The sequence below is a fragment of the Chiloscyllium plagiosum genome, unplaced genomic scaffold (genome assembly GCF_037043375.1).
Source record: "Chiloscyllium plagiosum isolate Xiang-an unplaced genomic scaffold, Cpla_swu_hap1 HiC_scaffold_21, whole genome shotgun sequence".
Lineage (NCBI taxonomy): Eukaryota > Metazoa > Chordata > Chondrichthyes > Orectolobiformes > Hemiscylliidae > Chiloscyllium > Chiloscyllium plagiosum.
The window spans coordinates 37,577,080-37,603,064 of record NW_028270159.1 but is presented as its reverse complement, the minus strand read 5'-3'; the positions used below and the strand labels follow the sequence as shown (position 1 = coordinate 37,603,064).

The 25,985-nt window shown below is 39.7% G+C and overlaps 1 protein-coding gene and 1 pseudogene across 7 annotated transcripts in view; one reads left to right on the top strand and one right to left on the bottom strand.

Annotated features, from left to right (window-relative positions):
* The window catches only part of astn2 (astrotactin 2), a 1,590,397-nt gene that overhangs the window by 914,280 nt on the left and 650,132 nt on the right, over window positions 1-25,985 (top strand). The gene's annotated exons all lie outside the window — the stretch shown is intronic.
* On the bottom strand, window positions 8,655-18,098 carry LOC148146127 (cytochrome c pseudogene; annotated as a pseudogene).

Here is a 25,985-nt window from a genome sequence, read left to right as displayed (position 1 = left end):
CCCTTACTGATATTGAAGCTTTATACAGAAAATTGATGAGCAGCATATGATCAACCGGTCCATCAAGATTATCCCAACTCTTCCTGCTCCCCTCCCCCATGCTGTGCAACATCCCACCTCCCCTGTCTTGCTATCATGTACTCTCTAAGCAGAAGGAAAAATATGGAGAAAAGATCCAATCAATAAAGGAGGAAAATGCTGGAAAATGCCTTCCAGTCCCAGATCCTCAGAGATGAAGAGTACATTAGAAGAGTACATTCAGCGAGGTACATTAGAACCATCAGAACATGTTGAACTGTATGTAATCAGAGTTTACACATTCAGGAGGAGAAGGGAAACTTAAAATAAAGAGATAACAATGTGTTATTTCCATTGATTTATGACAGGACAGAAAATTCAAGATGATCATTTGCAGATAAGTGTTTATAATTTTTGTCCTTTCCTCTCATAAAGTAAAAGATTGATTTAGAGGCATTACAGTTTTAAAGTATCAGTCAATATTTTGAGATTTCATCAGTCTGGGCTGCTAACCGTTTGATTTGTTTTCAGTGAGTCTGACAAGACCCATGAAATTGACTGTAAATCCCAAAATATACACCAAGGAAGCCTTAGAATGAAGAATTCTCTAAGTTTCCAAGATACCTGATTCATTTTGGTTTGTGTTAGAATAATTAGCTTGAAGAAACAACCAGAAAGGCTATTTTTATACTCAGTGCTTTTGTCATAAAGATAAAGATAGAGCACTAATAATTAGAAATTGGAAATGCAATGATGCGAAATTGATGGTTCTGGGGTGTAGCTTGGTGAAATCTTTTGAGATCTATCAAAAGATAACTATCAAGAACACGATATCAAGAAATAGTTGAAAAGGCTATCAATCTGACAACTCCCATTACTGAAGATGTGTGCTCTTGAACTGTTGATCTATGTTACTAAGCTGTTTCAGTGGAGTATGCAACTCTGGATTCTACTTTCAATTTCGAACATTTCCTTATGTCCTTGTCCTCAAGACACAAAGCAAGTCGAAACCAACTGATCACCTTCAGACTGCGATCAATCATCAGCAAAGTGATGATAGGTGTCTTCAACAGTGTTACCAAACAGCATTTATTTCACCATAACCTGCTTCCTGATATTAGTTTAGCTACTCAGTCCTTACCCTCATTACAGGCTTGGTCCAAACAGGCATATCAAGAACTGTGATACCAAGAAATGGTTAGACGCACTGGCTACTACATAGATCATGACAACATTCTGACAACATTCCTGCAACAGTATCGAACAGTTGTGCTCCAGAACTGGCTGTGCCCTGAGCCAAGTTGTTCCAGTCCAATTACAACACTTGACATTCACAAGGCAAAGTCGAAAATTGCCAGAGTATCTCCCATGTACAAAAAGCAAGACAAATTCAACTGGTTAGTTATCACCTTATCAATTCACTTTTGATCATCAGTTATTTATGATGGGATCACCTACTCAGCTATCAAGTGACATTTGCTCAGTATTAACTTGTGTTTGTCCTCATCATACCCAAACATGGACAGAAGGGCTAACCTCCAAAGATCAGGTGAGAGAGACTGTCCTTGATGTCAAGGCAGTATTTGACCCAGAATGGCATCAGGGAGCCCGAGCAAAACTCAAATCATTGGAAAATGGGAGGAATTCTCCATTGGTTAGAATCCCATGGATTGCAAAAGAAGGTGGTTGGGATTTTTGGAGGTCACTCATCTCAGATCTAGGTCATTGTGACAGGACATTCTCAGAGTGGTGTCCTATGCACAACCATCTCAGCCACTACATTAGTTGCACACAGTTCCTCCATTTGCACAGGAGATATATACTTAATTTGCCTTATCGGACTAAATACACTTTTAAAAAGTGTGAAATGTCATACTTAGTGCAAGTATCATAATGCCTACCAATGCAGGTACAAAATCCCAGTGCTTCAACTTCTAACTTGAAATTTTAAAACTATAATTGCTTTCTGTTCTGTCTATTTTTGCTCTCTTTCTCTTATTCCATCTTTCTTTTCGCATTGTGTTGTTTTCTGTTCCTGGTATAACATTGAATTCATTATTCTAAGTGGAAATGCCTGTTTTAGAATATATTGCTTAATTACAATTGATTAATCTATTTACAGTGTTTAGGATACAGTTCATATGTGTGTCAGATGTCCTGCAGAGGGCACCACAATATTTCAGATGCTAACTTCAGCAATTTTCATTACAAAAGTGTATTCAAATATATGAGTAAGTCTACCAATAAACTCGGACCATTCTTTGAGAGACATTTTGGTTACTATTACCCTCTTGAATAGGTTACTGATGGATGGTGGGAATATTGTGCACAGCATAACAATAACATTACTTGCATTTATGTGATGCCTTTAGCATAAAAATAAAGTCTCTCTGCACATTCAATGAGAAAAATTACAATTTTCTGAAAGAAAATGTTATTACTGCAGTTAGAAGCATGTAATGTTAACAGCACAGTGAAGGCCATTTCTTTTCAAAGCTTTGACTGAATCTGTCTTCACTGGTTTCTCGGGCTGAAGTATGTTCTAGACTTTAACAGTTCACTGCACAAAACATTTTTTCTCTCATATCATTATTGCTACATTTGCCAATCATTTTAATTCAGTTTTTTTGATCCCTCTGCCGAACAAAATGCATTATGGGACTAAATATACGTTTAAAAAGTGTAAAATATCATACCTAGTGCAAGTACCATAATGCCTAATAATGCAGGTGCAATGGCTCAATGCTTGAAACCCTTCTCAGGAACCCTTTGAAACCAACAAATTTATGTTATGATCTGGTTTGAGGCCAGCAACATTTTTTGTTTAAAAGTGACAAAGTTTGAAGTTCCAGGTATTTACTAAGACAATAAAGTCACAATGTTCCACAGTTTTTTGAACAAACAAAATAAATTTACTATGCAAAATTATAAATGTGAAGCAATCAAGGTATTATATGCTGCAAACCTTTTATTACCCATCACTTATGGGACCTTGAGTGTTGTCAGTTGATCAGGATATCCACACAATCAGTGTAAAAATACCCGTTAAGTAATGGAAACGTAATACAGGGGGCATACACATCACTGCTTTTACTTTATTCTCAGCATAAATCACTGAAGTAATAATTTAACATTGCCTTAAATAAAAGTTACCGGCAGAGAACCTTCTCAGTCACACCCACAACTGACTACACAGACATCACAGATATCAATGATAATAAAGTAACTTCCAATATTTGAGGTATATAATTTTTTGCCGGTTTATCCAGAGTGCCTGTTCATTAGGTGTTGTTTCGTACAAAGTTTGCTGTTTATAGAGCTTACACCTCAATGTCCAGACTTAACAGGGATTAAATATAAGTTTATCAAAGCTTTTCATTTTGTATTCTTCAGGATGTATTGTAGGGATGTGTAGGTTTAATGTATTAGTCAGGGGAACTATAGAGTATAGGGGAGGGGAATGGGTCTGGCTGGGTTACTCTTCATAGGGTCGGTGTGGACTTGTTGGGCCAAAAGGCCAGTTTCCACACTGTAGGGATTCTATGATTGTATGAATTCAAGAGAAAAAAAACATTTAAAATGTACTGCATGACAGAGAGTTCTGATTGGTTGACAATTGAATTCTGATTGATAGAAATCATCATGGATAATGTTTCCGTTCATGTTTATTGGCAGTTAATTGCCAAATTTTGTTTAGATTTTAACCCCGGCAGGTTGTCCTCAGAAGTGAACCAATAAATAGCTGCTGAGTCAAAATAGGTGCAGTGTGTTTACATATTTTTTTCTGATTACAAAGAAATAGACTTGATAACAACTTCCAGTACACACAGGACACCATACTGCAAGCCCAACTGACAATCCTAATTTGGTTGTCAGTGTAGTTCTTCACACATTTGGAATTACCCAACAAATGCTGTTCTATTTCAGAATTTTGTGAGCATGGGCTGGTTTGGTGTGGTCAATATCATGCTGATAACAAACAGACAAAATGATATGCTGCTTGGTGTGATCTGCCAGTCTTTTGAACAAATGGACTGCACATGTGGCATCACAATATCACTGAAATTCATATGCCACATTATTCATTTGTGTGCTAAACACGATGTCTTCTTGGCTTGCTGGCAGTATTCTGTTAGTGGCATGCACCATATGCACTGCGCCTTTTTTAACACAACATGGAGATGATAGCTATTCACATTTTCATTTCTCAGGACCAATGCAATGACCAATTCAAGTCAATCTACTTGATTTAAAATTTGAACAAAGCTTGACAGTTATTTGTCAATCAACATTAATGGATGTATTCTCCACAACAATAATTTAATCAATCAGATAACACTTGCCATCCAAACAGCACTATCCTCTCATGCATATAAATATTGCTTTTCTCCTTGAAGTGGTATTCTTGAGCAGTATCACTGGTGAATGCAAGCACAAAGTTTTGATAAAACATGTTTTTTTTACGCACTTGATCCCAAATTGTTTATTAATCCTAATTCACCTTCACTGATCTATCCACCAATACCCCCAAGTAGCTTTGCCACTGCCCTTTGTCCCTCATTAGAATTACACCCTTTATTTTATAGTGCCTGTCCACATTCTAGCTTTACAATGTATAATTACACACTTCACTGCACTAAACCTTACTTGATATTTGTATGCCTATTCCACTATCCCATCTGTCCTCTTTAGAGATAGATTATAACTATCTTCATGGTTCGCAATCTTTCCAAGTTTTGTGTCATGCACAAATGCTGCTGTTTTACTCTGTATGTCCAAGTTATTAATGTGGAACTAAAAAAGTAGGTGTCCGAACAAGAAACCCCAGGGACCCTACAATATACCTTCCACTCATCCACAAAACAACTGCCAACTGCTACACTCTATTTGCTGTCACTCAGCCCATTATTTATACATGTTGCTACTGAGCCTTTTATTCTATGGGCTCCTGTGAAGTTTACTCACAAACCTGTTATGTGACACTTTAGTACATGCCTTTTCGAACTCCATGTACACCATATCAACTGCATTACCTTGTCAATCAAATTGATGTGTTAGTTAACATAATTTGCCCTCAATAAATCTGTAACAAAAACAGAAATTGCTGGTGAAACTCAGCAGGACTGGCAGCATCTGTGAGAAGAAAGCAAAGCCAGGAAAAACTGGTATTTATGCTGAAGATGCATTTGGGGTTCCGGGGGATGGCGGGACAGAAAGAGAGAAGTGAGTGGGTATTTGGAGGCCAGAGAGAAAGAGAAATGAAGAGGGTAGAAAATAAATCCATGTTGGCTTAAAATTCACATTTGTCCAGATGACTGTAAATTTACTCTTATTTTCTCAAAGATTTCCACCACTGATACTGAACTAACTGGTCTGGTGTTGATGGGGTTATTCCTCCACACTTTATTGAACAAGGGAATAATATTAGCAATTCTCAGGACTCTAGTAGTATCCCTACAACAAAGGAATGTTGCAAGTTTATGGTGATGCCTGTGCAATCCCTTCCTCCCCTCAGTATCCTTGGATTCAATAATTAGCAACTTTCAGACAGGCAACCTATCGAGTATCTCTTTCCTAATTTTTCACCCATCCAGTGTCTCAACTATTTCTTCTCTCAATATGATTGCACAGCATCTTGCACAGATGTGAAGTCATCTTTTAGTACCTTGAATATACCCCTTGCCTCTATCTGGAAATGTCCTTAATTGAAACAGCAAGGCATAGTACTTAGGGAGTGAAGTCACCTGTCTAATTCTCCACCAGGTGTACCTCAATGAGTTTTCCTGAGAACGCCATGATTTGTAAATATTTTAATCAGCTCATATGGGATCAATTCTCAAGTACAAAGTTCAAAAGTACATGTTCAGCTTTTAGAGCATCGTGATGGATGTGAGAAAATATATTTGTTTGAACTCCTCACTCTCTAATAAACTGATGTCTTCCAGTGTAAATGCTTCGCACTAGCCACAGAGAATGCAGCTAACTCTAAAACCTTTGGGTGCATTAAAAAAATGACGAATCAAATTGTCATCCAGTTGTGCAGCGTAATTGATTGTTATGACAATTGTCCAGTGTTAAGACAGATGGAAGTTGTAACTTCTTTTGCAGAATGTTTGCAGACAGAATCGAGTGACACAGAGAAGTAACCATTCATTTCTATTTCAGTCAGGGAAACTTTGTATTTTCACAGTACTCAAGTAACAGTATTCTCAAGAGTGCTGTGAATTTATATTGCTGTTTTTGTTGGTATGTCACTAACTGCCTTTGTGAAGTTCTAAACCTTGCAAATTCACTTCATACATTCAAAACATTTTCTCAAAAATCTTGCTAGCTACTGGTTAGTTGACAGAACTGGTGCATTTGAATCACTCAACTGTGATTTCAAGTCCCCTCTAGAACTTGAGTGCAAATGTTAAGGAGTGACACTTCACTGCAGTATTGTGGTACTGTTATATTGTCCTTGGACCTGTCTTTCAAGTGAGATGTTAAAGCAAGAGCCATTCTGTTCTTATAGGTGAAGGTAAAAAAAGTCATACGTCACTATTTCAAGGACACGTGGGTGAGTCATCCCCAGAGTCCAAGGCAAGATGTATCACTCAGTCAACAGCATACAAATAGATTGTCTGATCACCATCATATTTGCTGTTTGAGGCAGCTTGCGGTGTGCAATTGACTGCCATGTTTCCTAAATTACAAAAGTGAGCCTACGCTTCAGAACAATCTCAGTGATTGTAAAGTAATTTGATGCATCCAGCAATCATAAAAGTTTGTTATATTAATATATAGATTTATTTCCATTGACCGAGCCTCAAATCCTCTTGTTGAAGTCCCCTCCTAATTCTTGCTCAGCATCTGTTTTCTTTTTCAAGTGCTGAGTGATGCTTGTCATACTAAAGGTGCTACTTAAATGCATAGAGTTTGCATTGCATATCCATAAGACAGAAATATTTTAGTGATTATTTTCTTATTGTGTATTTCAATCAGTGTCGGACGTTTATGTGATACACACAATCCTGTGTAAATTTATTTGAGTAAAGTTTGAAAATCCTCACAAGGTTTTGAGCATGTTCTCATCCTGGTGACAATTATTTTCTGATTTGATTTCAAGAATCGGATATGTTGATAGCCTTAATTAAAGTGACGTGTAGAAAGAAATACTGGAACAATGTCTTAATGTTATGCCAATTCAAGAGATTAAATTGTGGACACACTGTACCAACCACAGGTGACATCCTTGTAAGTTGCTGCAATGAGTTCACTCGCACAAAATTGCTTGACACGATTCTCGTATCATGTAATGAATCAGTTTGTGGGCACTTAGAACATCCAGCTATCATTTAAGATCAGGAAATGAAGCCACAATTCTGCCTGAGTGGAATGATCTAAAAGACTTGTTGACAGGGAGTTAACGGATTGAGAGGAGACTGTGGATTGATCTTGTACTGAGATGATGGTAGCTCAGAAACTGAACCAGTGATTCTGGCAAGACTGGTACATGCTAATATTAGTGCACCCTCTCCTGGTCTCTTTGTGTCACTTCATTTAAAGCGAAATTGCTAATTCTCACACATTAAATGACACGAATTTTTTAAAAATATTTCCATTCGAGTGGAAACCACATACTTCCCACAGAATTGATTGTTGTTGGGTTGTACAAATGTTGTTAAATATTTTAAAGACTATGATGGAGAGTGTTAAGCTTCAGAATGATAATAATTATTGTGCCAACAATTCAGTGCTCTGAGTAGAATTAGTTTAAAAATCACACAGTGCCAGGTTGTAGTCCAACAAGTTTATGTAAAAGTGCAAGCTTTCTGAGTGCTGCTCCTACGTCAGCTACTTGACGGAGGACAGTTCCATGTCAGTCTCACCTACAGCATGCACAGTCAACTGCTGCAACAAACACACTGCACACTCATCAACCAAATGACCATGTCTCAAAGCTGAAGGGGAATAAGCTTCCTTTAGGACAAGAGGTAAGAGGAGTTGTTCTCAATCGGAGTCCTGGTACATTCAGTCATGGACAGTGTCCACTCAGAGACCAGGGACTGGTCAGTTGTGGGATCAGAGGAATGTGATGGGGCTCAGGGGGCAAAGATGAGCGTTGTAGTCGTAACCCTAGATGGTGGGTATTTGTGAGATTGGTCATGATGGGCTGTGCAGAAAGTGCTAGGTAGAGTGGAACATGAGGTTTGGGGGCGGTGGGGTGCAAATGACCAGGCATATTTTAGTCCCCATCTATCATACCATGATGCCAAAACAAATAGAAGCTTTGAAGCAGTGACATTCCTCAGTTGACAACATCACTCTGTAACACAACAGCTTCAAAGCCCAACTAACTCCTCATTTATCTCAGTGATGTGGATCTTGTGCTTATTAAGTAGTAGTGAATGCATATACACTTCCTTGTGAAGCACTTCAGGGCACTTATAAGATGTGTGAAAAAGTGCAAATCCTTGATTCTGGCCTGGAGTACTTGATGTTTCATGTAAAATGTGTCAGAAGTGAGTTTTGAGCAGAAGAGACATTCCCAGCATTGATTGGATATGGAATTGTTCTGTCTTACAGTCGAGCACTTTGTGACAACAGGACCTGTGTGCAGATATCAGAAAATTGGGAGTTCTGACAAGTTTGGGCTATTCATTGCTATATGTGGCAGATTTGGGATAAGTAATCAAGGCTTCACGCTTATTATTCTCCTTGAAAGCAGCAAAAGTGGCACTTGTTCCTTGTATATATTTCTTGGGATGTCTGCAGTTGAAACCTGAATGGCTCCCAGGTAATACCTTGTATTTTGGTTGATTGTGTGTAACAAAGTCCTTTAGTGTAACCAGTCTGGCATTCCAGTAAATCAGACAGGTTCAGCCCCATGTTGTGTTTGCCACCATTTTCAACAGTGTGACATTGCACACAATTTTGGTCAAAGAGCTTTTTGTCTTGTTGATCACATCTTGATGCAACCCAAGCCTCTGATATTATGCCTATATGCTAGCTGACCATAACAAATACCCATAGAATAGTTTCCAATAATAGAGGAGTGCTGTTTGAGAGAATCAATTCTATTTAAAAAAAACCCATCTCTGAGCTAAAATTGAGCTGTATGAATCATTACTCAAGGAATTGATTACTCAAAGAAGGCTGAGCCAGTGAAATCACTTTTGGTTACTTCCACATTCCACAGAGGTATTGGTCACCTTATTAAAGGAAGAATATAAATACAATGGAAACGGTTCAGAGTTTACCAGTTTAATGCTTGGAATGGGTGGGTTATGAGAAAAGTTTGGGATAGGCAAAACCTCTTTTTGCTGGATTTAGGATGGTAAGAGGTGACTTGATTGAAATGTACAAGATTCTGAGGGGTCTTATCAAGGCAGACATGGAGAGGATGTTTCTCCTTTCGGGAGTATCTTGAATCAGTTCTCACTGTCGAAAAATAAGATGTTGCCCATTAAAACAGTGATTCTTTTTCACTCAGAGTCATGAGTCTTTGGAACTGTCTTCCTGAAAAGGCAGTGGAAGCAGAGCTTTGGGTATTTTGAACGCAGAGGTCAATAAATTCTGGTAAGGAAAGTGGTGAACGATTATCAGCTAGGGATTGTGAATTTGAGGTTATGATCTTATTAAATAGCTGAGCAGATTCAATGAGCCAAATGGCTCCTTGTTGCAATGCAAAGATAGGACATATAATAAGACATTGGCATTCAGCTTCTGAATGATACAGCACTGAATGGCACATTGCGGGTATATATTGCAAGTTTAAATAAAAGAAAACACTCAGAAAACTGCAGAATACATGAAAGATATGATTTTCAAACTATGTCCAGCTGCTTTGCTCCCAATGATTGTAGCCAGGTGTTCTTTGTTTCTCAGTTAATAAATTATTATACAAAAGTTGAGGAATGCACATGAGGGTATGATGCAGAGCATCGAACCTATGGGGAAATTTGAGCTTGGATGTTGCTTCGAGTCCAAAGAAAGTCATCTAATGTATTAATTTACATAAAATATGTATTCAAAATATTGTCCATCCTCCTCCTGTTGCACTGCCTTCTGTACACACAATGAGTACAAGCTTAGTCCAGCCAATTGTCACTTCAGACAGAATGGGTAAGATAAAAGGGAACGTATACTTTTTATATCTGCTTTGCTGCCACTGACTGCTCCAAACGTAGTGTTCAGCTGTCGGTGTGATTTACATTCAAACTTCTAATCAAAGTGTGGAGGATAGAGAGCCAGAGGCTTTGAGTTACTTGTGATGGATTGATTCATTTTCACTTTTCATTGCCTTATAATTTCTGCGCAGGGTGGTTTATGACATTCAAATGATAAGGCTTGGGAGATCTCCAGCAATCATTCCTGTACAAACTGTGTACATGGGCCGAAATGTGCTTGAGCAGAGCTCTGAAAGCAAAGGGGATTTCTGCACTGCAACATAAAATGATGGAAGTGCTCAACGCATCAGACAAATTTTTGGAAAGAGATACCAAGTTAACATTTCAGTCTCGGTTTTTCGTCAAAACTAAAAAAAAACTGTTAGTCATATACTTTGAACAAATGCAGAGGTTGAGAAAGAGGGAGATAGAGTAGAAGGCAAGCGACATTCACCAGCAAAAAGGTTGATAGTGCACAAGCACTATCAATATAGATCGATATAGAAGACCAAAGACAGCAAATTATATTTATGTTTCTGTTTTTAATGTAATAAAATGCCCCAGCCATTTTGCAGGAATGTTATAAAACACAATTTGACACCTGTCGTAATGTTTGCTCTTGAACAGCACAGGTATAATTGAACACACAGACAATGATAGGATATGACATGCTACTTGTTGACCCAGACTCCGATTCCATATTACCTGCCATCGCTATTATGTAGCTTCTTTCACACATATTTCTAGCTATACTGAAAGTGAAGATAAAATTCCCTCGACTCGACAAAACAAAGCAAACCAAGAAACATTGCAGCAGATTACCAAAGTGGTACATTTTATGCGGCATCTGAAAATAAGGGAGAGAGATCTAGGAAGGAAATTCCAGAGATTAAGTCTTGATCGGTAAAGGCAGCACCACCAATGCTGGGGACACTAAAGTTCAACAGACCAAAATTAAGGTCACTCAGATACCTACAATTGTGGAACACGATGACAGAGATTGAGACAGATAGGTTTAAACAGCAAGATGAGAACTTAAAAATCAAGGTGCTGCTTTACTCAGAGTCACCATAAATCAGCAAGTTCATGGATATTGAGTTAACAGAACTTGATGAGAGTTTTGGCTGACCTCGAGATTATGAGGATGGAATATAAAAGTGGCTGTTGGGAGTTTTTTTTCTGCATTCACCCAACTTTAATCAGTTAATTCTAAAACACTCATGCCCTCTTGAGCTAATGAATCACTGATGTGTAAGTGTCTATAAATACACTTTGAAAGAATAAGAGATTACTCTAGGGAGCTGGATGAGTGCATTTTCACCAATGTTCAACAAGTTCGATATCCAACAGAGGAAGGTCGCTAATTGATTAGTACTTGATTGGTCACCTTAACATTCATTTCCTCCATCATTGGCACCCACTGCTGCAGTGTGAGACATTTGCAAGATTCACTTAACAATTCTCAAGGCTGCTTCGTTGGTACTTTGCAAATCCACAAATTCTATCATGTAGAAGAACATGAACAGCAGGAACTTGTGAATGCCATCACCTGTAAATTTCCCTTCAAGTCACACACCATCCTGACTTGGGAATGTATCTCCATTTTAGCATTGTCTCTGGGTCAGAAGATGGGAATCCCCTTTCTGCAGCACTGTAGGTGAGCCTAGGCTACAAGGATAGCAAAAGTTTAAAAAGGCAACTCAGCTCCACTTTGTCAAGGTCAATTAGCGATTCATCCTAAATGCTGGCCTTGTCCTTGACACCCACATTCAAGGAATAAAACAAAGGTTTGGCCCAGTAAATTAGACCAAGTTGTAAAGAATACAGCTTAGTAGTTAGAGGTTCAGAATCTTTTTAAGACAGGGACAGATTTTCTCTTGTGCGAAACTTGAAGTCCGAGTTGGACACTGATTAAGAAGAGATTAATATGATCTGAAACATGGAAATCAGTGGAATGAATGCTTGTACAGGTTATACTATAGGTATATTGATTGAATCCAATTAACTGTGAAACTTAAAATCTGTGCTTTGATTTTTAAACAAGCAATTGATTTTTACTTCGGGAACTGAAAGAAGAGCTGGAGAGCCCAAATCCAGAAGATTCTGTACTGTATTGTGCTGGCCATTCTCAACTGGGCAGTACTAGTAAGTACTACAATTTTCCTCAAAACCCTAGGTTGAGATGAGAAATGTGAGCGAAGAGACCTGCTCTTCATTGCTATTCAGTGAGCCTTGTTTGGAAGTGATCCTGACAGAGCAATCTGAGTTCTTCAGTTGTCGTCTTGAGGTGACAGTGTGCCTGTTAAAGGTGATGAGAAGAAAGAAGATGTGGGCAAAGGAGACAAAAAGGATAAAGATCTGGTAAACCAGACTGGAGGCCAGACCAAGAAGAAGAAGTGGACAAAAGGGATAGTGAGAGATGAGCTAAACAGGTTGATCCTGTTTGACAAAGCCACATTTTGATAAACTGTTGAAAGAAGTATACCTGAAGATTGAGTACTTGGGTGGATTTGTGAAGAGTGTTCAGCATTCTTAAACTTGTCATCAATCCTTGAAACCCCTGTAGTGTGGCAGCAAGCTAATCATGGTTCACCAACCCTCCGAAGAGAGTCCCGCTCAAACCCATACCCCCACATTTCCCAAGGCTAACCCACCTAACCTGCACATCTCCGGACACTGTGCATGGCCAATCCATGTAACCTGCACAACTTTAGATTGTGGGAAGAAACCAAAGCACCCAGAGGAAACCCACGCAGACACAGGGAGAATGTGCAAGCTCCACATAGACAGTCACCTGAGGGTGGAATCAAATCTGGGTCCCTGGCACTATGAAGCAGCAGTGCCAACCACTGAGCCATCGAGCTACATCATCCTGCATGGAATGAGAAAGGGAAAATGGGGGAAGATTTTTAGTTCTGTAAATTAATGTATGAATCAAACAGTAACAAACCTGAAAGTTTGTGAATAGTCACAGATTTCCCTCGTGTGTTTAAGCAGATTCATTGATTACAACCTGATTGTTTCCTACGGTTTGCATACAATCAGGCTCCCTCACTGCACAAAGGCATTCTCAAGCAGCCAGATTGAGAAACAGAGTTCAATCCAACAGAACAATGGGGGCCCCTCACTTTGGTCGGATGTTATAAATCAAGTTCTGTGGCACAGGCATTAACACAGCAATCCATCAGCCAAATATGACTGCATGCCTCTTTTAACCTTTCTATTGTTAAGAATTTGAAAAATTTCTATTAATTTCAATGGGGATTAACTGGTATGTTTGGCCTGACGGGCAGAGGAGAAAGCTTAGCTAAGCAGTACCATGTGTAAAAGCTATCTGCATCCTCCAACGGTGACCATTTACTTCATTACTATTTCAAGGCTGAGTACACCGTGTTCCTGCTTTCATGTACTGACACGAACGATGGGAAGAAGCCGTTAAGGGGTGAACTTCTGCTGATGAGAAGGCAAAGAGCTGCTGCACTGTTTAATAAGAGATTTTATTGGAATATTTTAGTGTCAATTCCTATTACTATTGGCCTTAGTTTCCCCCTTTAATCCACAAGAGAATGTAACCAGGCAGCAACAACCTTTGGCACGGTCCAAATGGAAAGTGAACCCCTTCGGAGTTAGATTGAGGAAAAGCATCTTAAGCCTGGCCAGATGGAAAGTGTAATGGATATGACTGTTCTGTTTGAAATGGAGCATATCGATAGAGTGAGAAAAGTATCTTGCAGTTCCCCACCATCCATAGAGAATACTGACATTAATAGCCGATTAAATGTTCAGACATCAGCTTCTCAAAGTTAAGTAAGCTTCCCTTTACATTAGCATTTCTGTACTGTCAACATTGGTTGTTTTTATGCTTTATATCATTTTTCGTAAGATGCGGGCGCTGCTGGCTAGACCAGCATTTGTTGGCCATCCTCAATTGCCCTTAAGAAGGTGGTGATCGGCTGCTCGTTATGATTTGTGGCTCATTAAAAGAAAAACAGGTCTGAGACTGGAGTTTAAATTCTAACTGAGTATTGCTGGCAAAAGATGTTTTTTGCTGTGTTCAGCAATACTCAAGTGCTGTACTATTGAATGCCCATTTTAAATGATTTTTAAAGCTTCTTTGCTATGTTCAATTCATCGGGCAATATTTGGACACAGTGGTTCAGTGGTTGGCATTACTGCCTCACATCATCAGGGACCCAGGTGCGATTCCACCCTCAATATACTGTGTGTGTGGAGTTTGCACGTTCTCCCCATGTCTGCTGCATTTCTTCTCCAGTTTTTCCCCACAAACCAATGATATGCAGGTTAGGTGAATTGGCCATGCTATAGGCTCCAGGGATGTGCAGGCTAGATGGATTATACACAGGAAATGAGGGATTATAGGGATAGGGGAGTGGGATAGTGGGTCTGAGTGAGATGCTGTTCAGAGGGTCGGTGTGGACTTGATGGGTTGAACGCCCTGCTTCCGCACTGTGGGGATTCTAGGAATCTATTTAGCATAAGAATGCTGTTTAACCAAGTTCAAAGTTTTATTTGCAAATTATGATATTTTCTTTTAAGGAAGCAATAGCCATGATGAAACAATTAGTTTTTAGGATTAAATTAACACAACATCAACAATGAGTCAGATTTAATGTGTAGGATATTAAAATCAGGAGGTCATTTTGTTTCCAGGCTGTGAACTGATGTGAAATAGAACTAATTGGCACTTTTGTTGAGGCAGAAGCCTATTTATAGAGAGCCAGGTCTGTCAGCCAATTAATAGTCGGGTGGATGTATGGGCATGGAGTTGGAATACCAGGGAAGCAGGAATGTTGCGGTCTGAATTGGCAACCATTGCTGTGCCTGTCATCTATGAATGATTTGGAAAGAGAAAGGAATCAACAGCAATCAGTATATAGGGAGCTGGCACAGAAACGGGTCAGAAAAATTTCAGCGATATTCAAATTGAGTTGCTGTACAGTTAATTTTCATCAAGGCTTCCACTTTCTTAAGTCAGACAAAAACGTTTTGTTCTGCCAACCTACTTCTGACATGGCTGGGGCTGTTCATCTTTATGCAGCTCCCAAGGGCTTACAAAAATCAGAAAGTGTTAGAACGCCAGCTATTAACATGTCCTTTAATTACGCAAATGCACACAGTGAACAATGCGAATACCTTAACTTTTCTGCAAGTATGAAGGTCCACAGGTGTCAGTACCATTTTTTTGATTGTCTATATTTGTGCTGTCATGATTTGGTGCATGATACCAGCGCCACATTTATTCCCTGCATGTTAAAAATAAAAGATTTGAAAATAGAGGAAATTAACTGCAAATAAATGTATGTACATTTATTTATTTTTAAACAAAACCTTGCATTTTATTCTGGCATAATACTCAGTGGCCTAGGCATGCCATTACTGAAATTAACTGAGGACGACCATTAATTTTAGTTCCTTCATAATGATGAATCTGCACAGCTCCACTTATCAATTCACAATGAGTATATTGCTGCATTACACATCACAAATGTAGTTGGTATTCAGCGGGTGAGCACAGTTTGTGCAGAAAGGCATTATCTTTAAATTTAACCAGAGACCAGAGACGTCAACTTGTATAATATCTTCTCATTTAAGTCAATTTTCAGACGTTGGCCTTTGGGATTTCTGATGATCCCAAAGTTTGTAGCTCATAGAAGAGTAATCCTTCAGACCTGAAAGCTGAGCTACATGGATAAGGGAAAATATCCATCATGCCACCAGACCATTCTGGAATGTTCTTTCCCTTGCAGAAAGAGACGTTAATGTAACTTATTTAAGGACATTAGCGCTGTCAAAATAAATTGAAAATAAGCACTGTCAGAAGAGACTGATGAATCATTCAGAGAGACAATTTGCCTGTTGCCCCATGCTTGGTGTCTTTTATTGACTCCTTCAAAACAAGTAATTTCTTTCCTTGATGAGCCAGCAAGAAGCACTGTGCCAGCATCTTGAAACCACTTTTGCGGAGAATAACTCATTTTCTTCAGCTAGAATTGCCTTGAGGAGGGATGGAAGTGACAGGGTTAGTGTCAACAGATGAGCTATTAGTTTAAGCGCCTGTGGACTTAGATCTGGCTCTACAGACAGCGAAATAAAGCTGGTGAAATGTCAGGTAGGGAAAATGTGACCATTCACTTCATGGAAATTTGCCAACATGCTTCCTACTTACATTTTTTATATATGTATATATGGAACTTCAGAGCTAGAGAAGGCCATTCAGTCCATTACGCCAGTTCCTCCAATCAATTAGATCGGCGATGATTTGATGTTCATGTCTGTCCCCCATATCCCTTGACTCCTTTGCTTATCAAAAATCTCTCTCATTTACTCTTGAATAAATTCAATGATGCAATCTCCACCTCTTTATGTAGAAGACCATAAGCTCACTGAAAGAGAAAAAAAAATGCACATTCCCTTCACACACAGGTGTCATTCCCTGACCCTTCACAAAATTGGAGCAATTCAGTTACCCACCAGCGTGCATGAAGCAAGCATTCTATGAGAATACAGCAGTGCTGAGAATTTGGAAGTGGGTAAGGGATATTTTACATCTCTACCTCACTTTGCCTTTCTGTTTTGCACTACAGTATCCAAAATTAAAAGCTTTCTTTCCTTTCAATGGCATGTGATTTCCATAAGTGCTCCCTCAAAATCCCAGTCGGAGTATGCAGTGTCTGTTGTGGTGCTGAGATCTTCAAAAGATCTGTTCTGTTATTTTTGGAGTGCCTTCGATAAAAGAAGGAGAAAATCAGCACGGGCTCCCCTCCTGGTTATATTTTTAGTAATCATAGGAAAAATGTCAACTAGATTGATGCCCAGAGTAAGGTCAAGTAAATTTCACTGGGCGATGGCATAGCTCAAAGGCACATGGAACATATCTACTGGAATGAGGGAACACAGAGATGCCAGTACCAATCAAATAACCAATCTGAGTCAATACTACAGAGGAATGACTATAAATTGGCAACATATTAAATAATTTCCTCAAAATTTCAATAACTTGCATATCTCTTCACTGGCTCTGGGATTTTCTGGCATGCTGTGTAAGAGATAAAATAAACAAGTTGGATTTTATCAGGGATGGAATTTGCTTGTGACTTCAGTTCCCACTTCAATGGCTGAATTGGGACCCGACACATCCAGGCTGATTCATTCACCCAAACTCAACACCCTTTCCTTCTGCAGTACCACCCTTCTCCTGAGATGTGGGGTGGAGCAAACATACAAAGAGGGCCACAGTGAGAATTTGGCAAAACTGGGTGAGATGTCCAGCAAGGTCTTTGCCTGCTTCAAGATCAAAAAATTGCATTTTCAAACCAAGTGCTTGACAGTGAGGTGAGAACCTCGCTAGTGAGTAGCAAGTGGCCTCTTTGTAAGCCCGTTTAGCCAGCAATTGCGTGGATTATTGCTCATTATCACCCGCATTGCCAGCTAATTTTGCCTGAGTATGCAGTTTCCCATTCTCCCATGGTCAAGGTAGAAACTAGATGCTGAGAATTCCTGACATGAAAGCAGAGTGGGTACCTGGCTCATCCACACCTCCATCTTGGACACTAGTCACCAACACCTCATGGGACACTCCATGCACCGTGCCCACATGTCCACAGGCAGTGACATCTGGCACATACTAGCCTCATTGCATCATTATGGCACATCTCCAGTCTACATAAAGGGCATTTTTGCACTTCAATGCTGCACTCTCATTACAGTGTAGCTGCAAAGACACTTTGTGTGCAAACAGGCACCCTGGCCCTAGTCCCTAATTGCCAAACCATGGGGATCTCACCTGAGTTGGTTTGAACAGCTGCCAGTCCTCAGGGTGCTTGCCACCTGGGGCACTTCTTCCTCAGCCAGCTGCCGAGCTGTGGCAGTGAGGTGCTCCCCAATAACTGTCCCCAACTCCAAATCCATCTAATGTACCCAGCAAAGTGCCGGTATCTGAGCTGGTGAAGGGTGCAGGAAGCAGCTTTGCCAGTGCTTCCTCTGATGAATCTATGCTGTCTTCCTTCCACACTGCAGAAATGGTGGAGGCCATGGCAATGCTGCAGGTACATCCATAGACACCGAATGGAGAATGCATCCTGGAGAAGGGGCAGAAGTTGTGACATCTTAGTAATACAGTCATTGTAGGGATATTGGGAGAGTAACACAGAAATGGACAAAGCTTCTTACTTTGTTGCTGAGACGTGGCGTTTCAGTATTTCCACAGAATCAGTCCCAATCTTTGCTAACAAAAATCTTCTGTCAAAGTGGGTGAATAGCCAATATCAGACATCCCATCACACAGTCTGGTACTTACAGCGTATTATGGGCCTTTTTCCCTTTCCTGTGAGACAAATGGAGGGATTGAGTGAGATGGAAGTGGTAGTGTTGGTGCAGCTAGATAATATGTGGTGAAGTGTCTCGTGATTGGGGGCAGATGCTATGCAGGGTTACTTCTGTAGAGAGGTTGGGGTGGTTAAGAACAAGTGAAAACTGTTGTGTGTGATACAGCATGAGAATTGGTAGAAAATGAATGCAGTAGTAACGATAGTGTGAGTGTGAGCTAACAGAGAGAGGCTGGTGGCACATTCCTCAGCAAAGTGAAGAAGATCATTGATCTTCTTAAGGTTTTTTGGCATTCCCCGAGACAGCTGATACCACACTGACTCCATGGCAACCTGCACCAAGATGGCAGGGTCTAGCCTCCTCTGTACTCGAGAAGATGATGCCCTTCTCTGCACCACCACCACTTCTGCCAGGACCTCCAGGTCCATGTCCACAGAGGTGGGTGCCAATGTCTTGAAGAGGTAGTACTTCTGCCTTCAGCAAGTGGGAGAATATGTCCAGCAGTGAACAAGCATAATGCCAAAGGGGCATGGTACCTAGTTCACGATGCGAGATCAGTAAAGTGGCACCAGCAAGCCTTCTAGGCCTCTGAGGGAGAAAGCCTCCTTGAAACCTAATGGAAATGATACTTAGCCCATGTCTGGTAAGATTCAGTTCATGGTTTGTTGCATCAAATGTGATTTACAGGGTTCTAGATGTCTTCCCTATCAGATCCTTGATGGATCACGTGCAGTTAGAAGAAAGTGTTCCTGATATGATCAGTGAGTACCAATAAGTTGTTCACTTGGTTGATTTTCACAAACATTCATATCCAGATCCACTTTCAACAGTGAGTTCTTGAATTGGGAATATGGACTCAAGTCTATTTCCCTTCCTGAATCCAATTGTGGAACCCCTACCATTGCTTAAAGGTTTGTAGTCTAGATTGTTATTCATTAATCCCTGGTAAGCATAACACTGCCATGAATTTAGATCAATCTTAATTAACATGCATCTTTATCAGGGCTGATCAGCCAAATAATTCAATTCCCGGATGTCGGTGTCACAAGCTGGGTCAGCACTTACTACCCTCCCCTAGTTATCCTTTGGAAGATATGGTGAGTACCTTTTGAACTACTGTTGTTCATTTGTGATGGGTTGACAGACGATGCTGTTGGGGAGAGTGTTCAAGGAGTTTTACCCAGCAACCCTGAAGGAAATGTGATATACTTCCAAGTCAGGATGGTGGGTCGTTTGGAGGAGAACTTGCAGATTGTGGTATATCTAATGCCCTTGTGCTTCTAGGTGGTATTGCTTGTAGGTTTGGAAAGGGCTGTTTAAGGAGCTTTGGTGAGATGTTGTTGCAGTGCATCTTGTAGACAGTTTACACTCCAGCTATTGAGCATCAAAGGAGTGAATATTTAGAGTGCCAATCAAACAGATTACTTTGACCTGGATGTACTGAACCTCTTGAGTGTTGTTGGACCCTCTGACAAGTAGGGAGTATTGCATTACACTCCTGACTTGTGCTTGTGGGTGATGGACAGGCTTTGGGGGGTGTCAGGAGGTGAATTACTCACTACAAGACTCCCAGCTGGACATGTGAAGAATGGCCATGTGTTGAAGTCTGTCAGCTGCTACGGAACAAGAGTGTAGCATGCATTTGTACCTTTTGAAAAGAAACAAAAGGGAACTATAAAAACATTGATGAATGTGTTTTTATATCTCCAAGAATTGGAAGTCTGTTGTTTGAAATTTTGCTCTTGATTTACTTTGCAATTTGTCTCTTGGGTTCACCCTTTAAACTTGTTGTTTTCAGTTCAAAGTTGGGAGCTAATTTCACTCTTTTGGAAAGTTTATGACTTGTCCCAAAGCCAGATTTTTGAGCTCCATGGTTGGTTAGTACTTAAAGCTTATGTTGGACCAACAGCAAACAAAACCAGGCTCATTTCTCATTTTCATTTTAGAAGTCTGAACAAAGGAACAGAACTGTGACAATGACATATCAGATGCCCATGCAGTTTAAATCTTAAGAATTGCTACATATTATATCTCCTTAATCCCTCAATGTCTATTTTCTAAATATAAAGCATCGGTGGAAATTCCTCAGGAAATGTTATTGAGTCGAGCTCAATACTTAAGCAATCTCGTCTTAGTGAGCTTCTGCTAGCCTCATAAAATGGATTATCTGTCTTCTGTATATGTAGTGACACATGATTAACACAAATTGTGAGTCATAAAACCAGAAATTTCACCTGAACCACTCCCAATTTGACACCGTAATTTCATTGAAGTTTCTGCAGATTTGCACAGGTCAACAGCATTTCCAATGCAATCCCGAGGAAGCTGCAGAGACAAACTAGGAATAACTGCAAAGATATTCCTGGCTACTATATCTACCTGCATTGTATAGTTGTTATTGTTAAACACTCAACTATACTCACTCATGCCCATTGTATTCACTGTATTTAGGAGATCTTGGGACCAAGTCTGTCACAGTGTAAACTAATGGTGTACAAATTGATTGTCCATTTCTGTATCATCCTCTTTTCTGTGGTCATGGTGCATTATCCTTCCTCAGCTCTTCTGTTGACCAAACCATTCTCCCCGCCCACATTTGTTTCGTTGTCCAACCGAAAGGGACAGCCATCACTTGATTCTACTTGCAACTACCGAGTCATAATCAAAGTGTCTTCACACAATGAATTCTCATTCTTTTTGTTTCTCTGTTTCACCTTTGTTGCTACTTGGGAATCTATCCTTTTCAACCTGCCATTTCTGTATGTCAAATGTCGTCTTTAGGTTTAAACACTTTCAGACCTTGCTGCTGTACATTTCTAATGTTAGTCAACACTTTCCAATGTCCTTTCCCCTCCCAAAAGACCATATTCCCTTTGTCCAATCTTGAGCAGTTGTGCCTGCTGGTATCCAAGTCTGTTCTGAAATTCTCTCATTAAGTCCCTCCGCCTCATTATCCTTTGCAAAGGGTCACTTTAAAATCCACTATTTTGACAAAGCTATTGTTTAATCAAGCCCCCCTTCCTTTGTCATGATGTCCATTTTTAAAATTTACATTTCTGTGAATGGCTTTGAGATAATTTGCTACATTAAAGGTGCTATAACAATGAAAGTTGTTGTTTTAGACCAATTTCTGAGGCCCCTCCCTAAAACCTAATGAAACATATTTTGAATGAATATTTTTTAATTTGGGCTACCTTTAATTCAATACAACATTTTGTACAAGCCTAAATTAAAGATAATCATATAATTTCGCTGGTACCTTATGTTCTTCAGTTCCATTCTTGTTGGACCACAAATTGGGTGAAAATTAACAAAAGGTTCCATAGAGTTCATTGCATATATTAAAGCCTTCTCATTAGGGTGATCTTATTCTAAGTTAATAAAAATAATGTAGGAAACTGCAGTATTTCTTGACCTTTATCATTTGAAAGAGACTTTCTGAATACACATTAGCTACAATCTACTGTTTGCTTTAAATCTTCCTTCTTAATAAATTTGATTCATAATTTCCAGCCAAAATTATATTATATGATGGTACTGTATTTAGCAAGAGTGATTTGGATGCACACATTTTACTTCGAGGGCATATCTTAATCAGGGTAAAATGTCCACTGCTTAAGATCCTGTTTCAGTCCATTAGCAGTGGAGTTTGTCGATTGAAATTTGACTTTTTTTAAATAGAAGTCCACACAGTGAGCTTGAACAATATCAGGATCTTCTGAACAGGCGGGCAGTCAACCATGAATTAGCCACTTTGATTATGGCAAGTGATAGAACATAGAACAGTACAGCACAGAACAGGCCCTTCAGCCCACGATGTTGTGCCGACCATTGATCCTCATGTATGCACCCTCAAATTTCTGTGACCATATGCATGTCCAGCAGTCTCTTAAATGTCCCCAATGACCTTGCTTTCACAACTGCTGCTGGCAATGCATTCCACACTCTCACAACTCTGTGTAAAGAACCCGCCTCTGACATCCCCTCTATACTTTCCTCCAACCAGCTTAAAACTATGACCCCTCGTGTTAGCCATTTCTCCCCTGGGAAATAGTCTCTGGCTATCGACTCTATCTATGCCTCTCATTATCTTGTATACCTCAATTAGGTTGCCTCTCCTCCTCCTTTTCTGCAATGAAAAAAGTCCAAGCTCAGTCAACCTCTCTTCATAAGATAAGCCCTCCAGTCCAGGCAGCATCCTGGTAAACCTCCTCTGAACCCTCTCCACATCTTTCCTATAATAGGGCGATCAGATCTGGACGCAGCATTCCAAGTGCGGTCTAACCAAAGTTTTATAGAGCTGCAATAAAATCTCATGACTCTTAAAATCAATCCGCCTGTTAATGAAAGCCAAAACACCATCTGCTTTCTTAACAACCCTGTCCACTTGGGTAGCCATTTTAAGGGACCTATGTACCTGCACACCAAGATCCCTCTGTTCATCCACACTGCCAAGAATCCTATCCTTAATCCTGTACTCAGCTTTCAAATTCGACCTTCCAAAATGCATCACCTCGCATTTATCCAGGTTGAACTCCAACTGCCACCTCTCAGCCCATCTCTGCATCTTGTCAATGCCCCACTGCAGCCTACAACAGCCCTCTATCCCTCCATACTGTCAACGACACCTCCAACCTTTGTCGTCTGCAAACTTGCTGACCCATCCTTCAATCCCCTCATCCAAGTCATTAATAAAAATTACAAACAGTAGAGGCCCAAGGACAGAGCCCTGTGGAACACCACTCATCACTGACTTTCAGGCAGAATATTTTCCTTCTACTACCAATGGCTGTCTTCTGTTGGCCAGCCAATTCTGTATCCAGACAGCTAAGTTCCCCTGTATCCCATTCCTCCTGACCTTTTGAATGAGCCTACCATGGGGAACCTTATCAGATGTTCTGTCAATTGGCCTGAGAGCCTCATCTGAGTGTAGACTCTTTGGGTTTGAGCCATAGCTCCACATAGTCATTAAAGCAGTTTGGCACTGTACAGTAGCATATGAAGAAACAAACAAACATTGGAGTTTGACTCTATCGAGCAAACAATCCCAAAGCATTTCTTACTTGTGTAAGGTTATATTTACATATACTTGAGGCATCAGGAAGGTCCGATAACTGAACGGACCCCCATTTAACGTTGGCAGAAAGAGCTCAGATGATAGCTGCCCCGAGCTTTAGTGCATCCCTCAGCACATAGTCCTGGTCCTTGGAATGTGCCAGTCTGCAATTTTCGGGCGGGATTGACTCCATGCTGTCCAACATCAACAGGTTTTGGGCAGACCAAAGAGCATCTTTTACCAAGTTGATGGTCCTCCAGGCACAGTTAATATTTGTCTTGGTCTGTGTCCCAGGGAACAGCCTTTTTTTTTTCAATTTCAAAGATATACTTTATTCATAAAAAACCCTTTTTATATATGCATATATAGTATCAAACACAGTCAATTCTGTACAGTCAGTCATCCCAGTGTAGAGACTTGAGATCAAAGCAAAGCTGACAAGCCACATTCATGCAGAGGGGTAAGGTGTTAAACTGAAGCCCTCTCTTCCTCCTCAGGTGGACATAGGAAATCATGTGGCACAATGTAAAAGAAAAACAACTGTTAAGTTTCCGATGTCCTGGCCTATGGTTATCTCTCAACATCACTTAAAACATAAACTAGATTATCTGATTATTCTCTCATTAATGCATTGGGAGTTTGTTGCATGCAAATTAGCTACCAAGTTACCTGCATCACAAAGATATCTTAAAAAAAACTTCATTGGGATGTTCAGACATATGTAAAGGTGCTGTATGGATGTAAACATTTCTTTCTTTTCAGATTGTTAATGGATTTCTAGATCCTACATTTGGATTGAATATCCTGCTGAATATGAACCATATGGCACTGATCAAGCTGACTTTTTTTGGATTTGATCCAGATTAACCTTTTCACTGCAATCATTCAGAAACAAAAACATATTAAAAGCTGTGAAGCTGGCACAGGGGTATTGTACAGTCCTCTACCATGCCACAGAATTCCAGAATGCTGGTTGACATTCCTACATTGACCATTAGAGGAAGCATAGAAACAATAAGACAGGAGAGACAAACTGAAGCCAGAATGCCTTCTGGAAGCCAATTTAAGGATAACATTAGCAGAGGGCTTGATAGTAGTTGGCAGTCTGTGCGCACAACTGGGGAACACTGTGTGCTGTTAAAAGGCATGAGAGAAAAGAAGGAATTTACATTAAAAAGCAGACAATAAGTAAGACTGTACGGATTCACAAGTGTTGCATAATTATCTGCCTTCAGAAAATCACAATACAAGCTAAAGTGCCTCATTAAATGTTAACATTTGGCAGTATTACCTCCTGAATGTAAATTACACTGTGTTTAGTGAAACGTGATGAGATTCACAGACTGTGCATTATTGTACTGGCAAACATAATTATAGTATGTGAGGCACATATTTATTGAAGAGTATAATCTACCACAGTAAGATTTTTTTAACAGATTGAGTTACTTTGAAGTATGGCTGAATTGAAATGTCCAAGTATTCTTCATAGTGATGGATATCATAATTTAGGTGTGTGTGAGCCTTATTTATTATAAATTGTCAATGTTTCAGATTTCTAATTTCTATTTATAAAATCACTTTTTGTGAGCATTTTTAAAAAAATTTATTCACTCATGGGAAGCGGGCATCACTGCTGACCAGCACTTATTGCCTATCTCTCGCTACCCTTGAACTGAGTGTCTTGCTAGGCCATTTCAGAGGGCAGTTGAGAGTCGCTCACAATGCTGTGGGTCTAGAATTAGGCTAGATCAGCTGAGGATGGCAGGTATCCTTCCCTGAAGAAAATTAGTGAGCCAGATAGGTGTTCCCTTTTAAACTTTTTCCTGACAATCTGCAATGGATTCATGGTCATTAGTAGATTCTTAATTGCAGATATTTATTTTTTATTGAATTCACATTCCACTCTGCCATGGCAGGATTTGAACCTGGGGATCCAGAATATGAGCTGAGCTGGATTAATAGTCTAGCGATAATACCATTAGCTATTATCTCCTCCCCTAACTTGACTGAAGGAAATAACACTTTTCTTTTCCCTGGAAGTGAGTTTGATGGAGAAGAAATTTATATGATTAAATATTTGTTTGAATTTATCTTAGATGAGCAAGTTTCACCAAGTTTTATGACTTTGAATTCAAATGTACAACGGACATTGTTATTGGCATCTTCATAGATAGTTGTCTGATTATAAATGAGCCAAATGTACACCATATCAAATATTTTTCATTATTTTGCACTCAAGTAAATTGCACAATTAAAATTAAGGAGGATTACTTTTAGTTGATCTGAAAAAGAGATAGCATACAATAACCCATTGACTGCAGTACAGGCAGTCTTTAACTTTATGCTACCTGTCTTTGTAAATTATTCCAGTGGTCAATCAGTTGGAAATATGTAACAATTGAAACAATTATTCC